This window comes from Mus pahari, chromosome 17 (assembly GCF_900095145.1).
Source record: "Mus pahari chromosome 17, PAHARI_EIJ_v1.1, whole genome shotgun sequence".
In the NCBI taxonomy this organism is placed as follows: domain Eukaryota; kingdom Metazoa; phylum Chordata; class Mammalia; order Rodentia; family Muridae; genus Mus; species Mus pahari.
The window spans coordinates 1,108,866-1,115,495 of record NC_034606.1 but is presented as its reverse complement, the minus strand read 5'-3'; positions in this window follow the sequence as shown (position 1 = coordinate 1,115,495).

The window sequence follows — 6,630 nt, the reverse complement described above, 5'->3', positions numbered from 1 at the left end:
TTTTTTTTTTTTTTTTTTTTTTTTTTTAAACAAACCCCATAGAAAAAAGTCCAACCAAGAGATTGCTCACACAGGAGAAACAAATGTAATGAGAGGATCTCTCACATTGGAGCTTGGAGTTCTCATCCATCCAGGGAAGCAGCTAAGCCAGTTTGGTTGCCATCCCAACCATGGAATTATTTGTTCGCTTCCATTTCAGTGTCAAGGACATGAACTTCCTTCAGATGGAATGTTCTCTGTCTCCATCTCAAGCTGTCCTCAGGCAGCTGGCTTAAAACCGGCGTTCTCCAGGAAGCTTGTCTGACCAACTCCACTGGCCTAAGATCTTTTTTTGTACCCTACATGTCTCAACTTTACGGTTGTCAGAATTAGCAAATAGTAATACAGGATGCCTAGTTAAACCTAAGTTTCAGACACACAATAAAAACATGTTTTAAAAACAGGGCATTCTTCTAAAAATTATTTTTAATGAATTTCAAATATTAATAATTATTAATAGGGGTTCTATCTGGCCACTCAAGTTTAAAGGTATTATAAAAAAATAATTACAGACCTTTGGTATTATGCTTGTTTGTACATTACCTTCAGCTTTTCTGAGAATGATTTTCATTTCTGTGTTTTTCTAAGTAGATAATAAATGTTGTGAACTGTCTGAGGCAAAGCCCACTTCCTCTACGCTGCCAGTGCCATGAATAAATCTTTAACATGAGCTTCATGTTTATTTTCCTGACTGGAAGGAGTTCTGTGAAGTGAACGTAAAGCAATATAAGGTCTGTTGAAAAGATTGTCAGCTTAGAGAGTTGTACGATGACTCAGCAGGCACTTGCTGCTAAGTCTGATGACCTCAGCTCCAACCCTGGAACCTGAATGATTTGAAGGAGAAATTGAACAATTTCAAATTGTTCTCTGACCTTCTCCCCCACAAAGAGATAACAAATCAATGCATTTTTTTTTCTCTCTTAAGAGAGGGTAATATTATGTAGCTCTGGCTGACTTGAAACTCAATATGTAGACCTGGCCGTAAACTAACTAGTAGAGAAATCTTTGCTCCTGGAGTGCTTCTGGGGTTAAAGGTTCACACCTACCCAGTATAAATGTAATTTTTTTGACAACATAACCTAAATTTCTAAGGTGTATTAGAGAAAATCAGAAGTTATGTTTTGCTACATTTTATCCATTACTAAATTCTGCCATTATCTTATCTGCAAGTTGTATTAATAGTAATTCATTTTAGGGGCTTTCTTGTGTTGGCTAAGGAAAAGTACAGCTGTTGTAGCAGTTGTAGATCCCTTTCATCATTCAGCAGATGCAAAAACTGCCCTGTGCTGTAGCCAGTGCCTGCTCTGGTGATTTCTCCATGCCAGCAGAACCCTGGCCTCTTTATTCCGGCAGAAGAGGACAGTCAGTTCTGACAACTTGCCATATTTTCACTTCCAAAAGTTAGTATGTAGTGGCCTCCTTCTGAGTGTCATCTGTTTGTTCTTAGCAATGAGAACAAGTGTTTAAAAAGAAAGTGAGATAATATTCATATCAAGTTTGTTCCAGCAATTGAGTAGAGCGGGGGTCAAGAGGAGCTGAAACCAATACCACAAAGCCCAGAAGTTGGACAAGTAGAGTTTTCTTGGCAGGCCACTCTGTGGAGGTGGGGATTTTGAAACCGTGATTCTAGGTTTCTGGAGGAACTTGCTAGATGGGAAGGCAAGGCTCATGAGAGACAATGAAAAAGTAAGGGGTTGTCAGGGCGGGCGCAGGGATGTTCTTTTATCTCAGCAGAGCAAAAAGGGAAATGGTGACAGAGAAGTGAAGAATGGTGTGTCTGTCACAGCTAATCAGGGACTTCCTTGTTTTCAAACCTAGAGTAGTTTTGAGTGTTTGTGATGAGAAGAAAGGAAGTAGTGGGGTGGTGTGAGGGATCCTGTTTTGTCCTATTTTTAGAGGGTTGGGAGGGGGAATACCCGACATGACTAGGGTAAAACCACACCACTGGCTTGGGCAGTGTGTGTGTGTGTGTGTGTGTGTGTGTGTGTGTATGTGTGTTGCAGTTAGGAATGGGGCTCTGGGACAAAGGCTTACTCAAACTCAGAGTGTTAATGAAATCAGGAAAATGTGAAAAAGGAAAATTATTAGCTCTACTGTAGACTTCTATTTTAAAATAATAACTTATTTTCATTAAGTAAATGGCTCTAAGTAAAACTTCTTTGTTTACTCCCCCTTCCTCCTCCCCCTCTCTCCCTCCCTGAGTTTGAGCAAGTGGTGTTGAAAAGGTCAGTTTAAAAACTTTGGGAAGGTCATGAAACACTTGCCCCTTCAGAAGGGCGAGTCTAATTAACATTTCTCAGACAACAGGGCAGAACGGACCTGCGGGTGGAGACAATTTTCTCAGGACAGATCATGGTCCACTTTCAGACGAGGGAAGTCCTTGTCACCTCATTCCCTAGAGACCAATCAGTTTAAAGGATGCACTGTTCCACCAATCATATTGTGCCTAGTTGTTGACGCTCTATTCTGCCCCTGGAAACCATATAAAAACTCCTGCTGAACAGGTGCTGGGGATCGCCACCTCTCCTCTGGCTTTTTGTATCAATCCTGGCTCCCTGTGGTTCACTCAGGGGGTCCCCGGTAAGCTAAGGCTCCCCGGAGTCTTACAGTGTATGTGTGTGTGTGTGTGTGTGTGCGCGCGCGCGCGCACACACACACACACACACACACACACACACACACACACATATACACTCAAAAGGGAGTGGGAATGTGTGTGTGTGCTCATGTGTGCATGCGTATTGTGTGAATGTGAAGACCAAAAGTTGTTGTCAGGTATCTTGCTTTGCTCTCCACCTCATGTTTTAAGGCAAAGCATCTTCCAGATTTCACCAAGGAGCTCTAGGGAACTGTCTCCACCCACCCCAGCTCCAGTGCTGGGCTACAGATGTGCATCACTGCATCTGGCTCTAACACAGGTGATGGGGATTATAACTCAGGTTCCCATTCTTTCAAAGCAGATACTTTCTGGACTTTATTTTTTTCTTAGAGACATGTAAGTCATTGTTCTGAACCTGAATGAACAGCATCATCATCAGAATTTCCTCTGAAATGATCACGAAACTGTGTGCTACTGTATTAGTCAGATCTCAAAACAATTCCATATTTTTTTTTCCTAGAGAGTTCTCATGTTCAAATACATACATACATACATACATTCATACATACATATATATGTTACTTTTAAAAGGTAACGAGAGATTAAGCATGGTTGTGCATACCTTTAATACCAGCAGAGGCAGGGGGATTTCTGTGAGTTTGAGCCTAGCCTGGTCTACAAAGTGAGTCCAGGAAAACCCAGGGCTAGTACACAGAGAAACTCTATTTTGAAATAATAAAAAAAGGCAATGAGATTATGCAGTATTGGTAGCTACTTAAAGATTTATTATTTTATTTTATGTATATGGGTTCATTGTAGCTGTACAGATGGTTGTGAGCCTGCTCTCTCTGGTCAACTCCACTCGCTCAGCTCCTGCTTTTTCCGGCCCAAAGTTTTATTTATTATAAATAAGTACTCTGTATTTGTCTTCAGATGCACCAGAAGAGGGCATCAGATCTCATTATGGGTGTTTGTGAGCCATCATGTGGTTGCTGGGATTTGAACTCAGGACCTTCTGAAGAGCAGTCAGTGCTCTTACCTGTTGAGTTCCCCTGTACTTTTAATATATAAAAATATGTTACATTATTAAAAATCAATTGACTTTGCATGTTAGTACTTTGTAATCTGCCTCTCCCCCCGCTACACACACTTAGGATGCAACACATCTCCTTTCATGTCGATACAGATCTTACTACTAATAGGGTACAGTGTATGGAAGCGGCCCTGCAGCTCTCTCTGCACTTAGACTTTGCTAGGCCTAGATGCTCCTGCTTACTCGTGGGATTGACTGGGCCGTTGGTTCCACATTAACATGTGTGTGGAGATATGCATGTAAACCAGTGCAGTGGAAGCCAGAATGCTCTAACAGGAGCCTCACCTAAGTCACCAGAGACTTGACTAGAACAAGCATGGTGGGACAGGAGGTGAGTTTTGTCTATGTCTTTCAGTCAGGACACTTAGCTAATCTTGCTTTCATATGTGAACTTTGGAGCTTATACCAACAGCTGTCCTGGCTCTCAGGCAAGGAGCTTTGGAATCCTGGGTCTCTGTGGATCATGGGACTTTCAAGCTATCATAGTATGTGAGTCAGTTCTTTACCAAATCCATTTACTATGAATGCATGTGTTTGCCTGCCTATCTATCTATCCATTCATCCACCAATCATCTACCTATCTTCCCTTGATCTAGTTACTATCTAGCAAAGTGATTCTGGTTTGTGCTAATGTTGATCCTTTAGACATCCCAAGCTAAAAGATCTTTGTACATTTGTTAGTTTTAAAAATACTTTAAGTTTGACATTTTGTGTGTGTACATGTGTGTGTGAATGTGAGTGTGTGTGCACATGCCTGTACCTGAGGGCTCCTGAGCTGAATCAGGAACTGATGGTCTTTCACTGTGGGCTCCAGAAGTTGAACACAAGAGGTCAGACACTTTTACCCGATGAGCCAGCTTGTAGGCCAAACCCCTAAAAGAAGTTTGGAGTTAAGATGTTTGTTGTTGTTTTGAAATCACTGTGAAAAAGATCCTCAGTGAACATTCACCAGCATTGGGCTCTAAGGTTTGCAAGTCAGCCTCGAAGGGAACCACTGGTCCAGCTCCCTGCTGCCACTCAGTGGCATGTTTCTACATTGCAGTTAGAAACTTCTGTGCTCTTTCAAGCATCCAGGAAATGGCCATAAGCAAATATTCTGTCTCAGTCTCTCTCTCTGTCTCTCCCTCCCTCCCCACTTCCTCTTTTCTGTCCCTCCTCTTCCTCCCTTCCTTCCTTTGGCCCTCCCATTCTCTGTCTCTCTTCCTTCCTCTCTCCCTCTTCCCTCTCTGTTTTTCTCTCTCTCCCTTCCCCTCTACTGTAAATAATAATGTAACATCAGATCAATTAATGGTTTATATTATCCCCCGAGGATAGATTCCTAGATTCCTATCACTTGACAAAAGGTGTGAACATTAAGCTTTGTCTTATAGATATAACTTACAGTGCATATGACAGTGAAAAATGCATTAAAGGATAACAATAAGAAAATGTTTTTAACTTAATTAGCTATCCAAACCACTTTTAAAGTAGCATTTAGAAGCATTTAAATATTTTTAAATTTTGTGTGAGGTATGTGTATGGGCACATGTATGAGGTCTGTGTATGGGAACATGTGTGAGGTCTATGTATGAACACATGTGTGAGGTCTGTGTATGAACACATGTGTGAGGTCTGTGTATGGGCACATGTGTGAGGTCTATGTATGGACCAAGGGCCTCTCCTCCCATTGATGACCGACTAGGCCATCCTCTGCTACATATATAGCTAGAGCCATAAGATCCACCATGTGTTTTCTTTGATTGGTGGTATAGTTCCAAGGAGATCTGGGGGTACTGGTTAGTTCATATTGATGTTCCTTCTATGGGGCTTCAGACTCCTTCAGCTCCCTGGGTATTTCTCTGGCTCCTTCATTGAGGACCTTATGCTCCGTCCAATGGACTGTGAGCATCCACTTCTGTATTTGCCAGGCACTGGCAGAGCCTCACAGGAGACAGCTATATCAGGTTCCTGTCAGCAGGCTCTTGATGACATCTGCCTAGTGACTGGATTTGGTGGTTGTTTATGGGATGGATCCCCAAGAGGGACAGTCTCTGGATGGTCTTTCCTTCAGTCTCTGATCTGAGCTTTGTCTCTGTAGCTCCTTCCACGGGTATTTTGTTCCCCATTCTAAGAAGGAACGAAGTATCCATACTTTGGTCTTCCTTCTTGAGTTTCATGTGTTTTGCAAATTGCATCTTGGGTATTCTAAGTTTCTGGGCTAATACCCACTTATCAGTGAGTGCATGTCATGTGTGTTCTTTTGTGATCGGGTTACTTCAGTCATGATGATATCCTCCAGATCCATCCATTTGCCTAAGAATTTCATAAAATCATTGTTTTGATTTTATGTGGTACTCCATTGTATAAATGCACCACATTTTCTGTATCCATTCTTCTTTTGAAGGACATCTGGGTTCTTTCCAGCTCCTGGCTATTATAAATAGGGCTGCTATGAACATAGTGGAGCATGTGTCCTTATTACAAGTTGGAACATCTGGGTATATGCCCAGGAGAGGTATTGCTAGATATTTTGGTAGCACTATGTCCAATTTTCTGAGGAACTGCCAGACTGATTTCCAGAGTGGTAGTACCAGCTTGCAATCCCACCAACAATGGAGGAGTGTTCCTCTTTCTCCATATCCTTGCCAGCATCTGCTGTCACCTGAATTTTTGATCTTAGCCATTCTGACTGGTGTGAGGTGGAATCTCAGGGTTGTTTTGATGTGCATTTCCCTGACGATTAAGGATGTGGAACATTTTTTTCAGGTGCTTAGCCATTCAGCATTCCTTAGTTGAGAATTCTTTGTTTAGCTCTGTACCCCATTTTTTTTTTTTTTTTTTTTTTTTTAGTCAACAGGGGATACTTTCTCTTTATGGCTCCAAACATACCAAAATGCCAGCAAGCAGCGCTTGCACACAA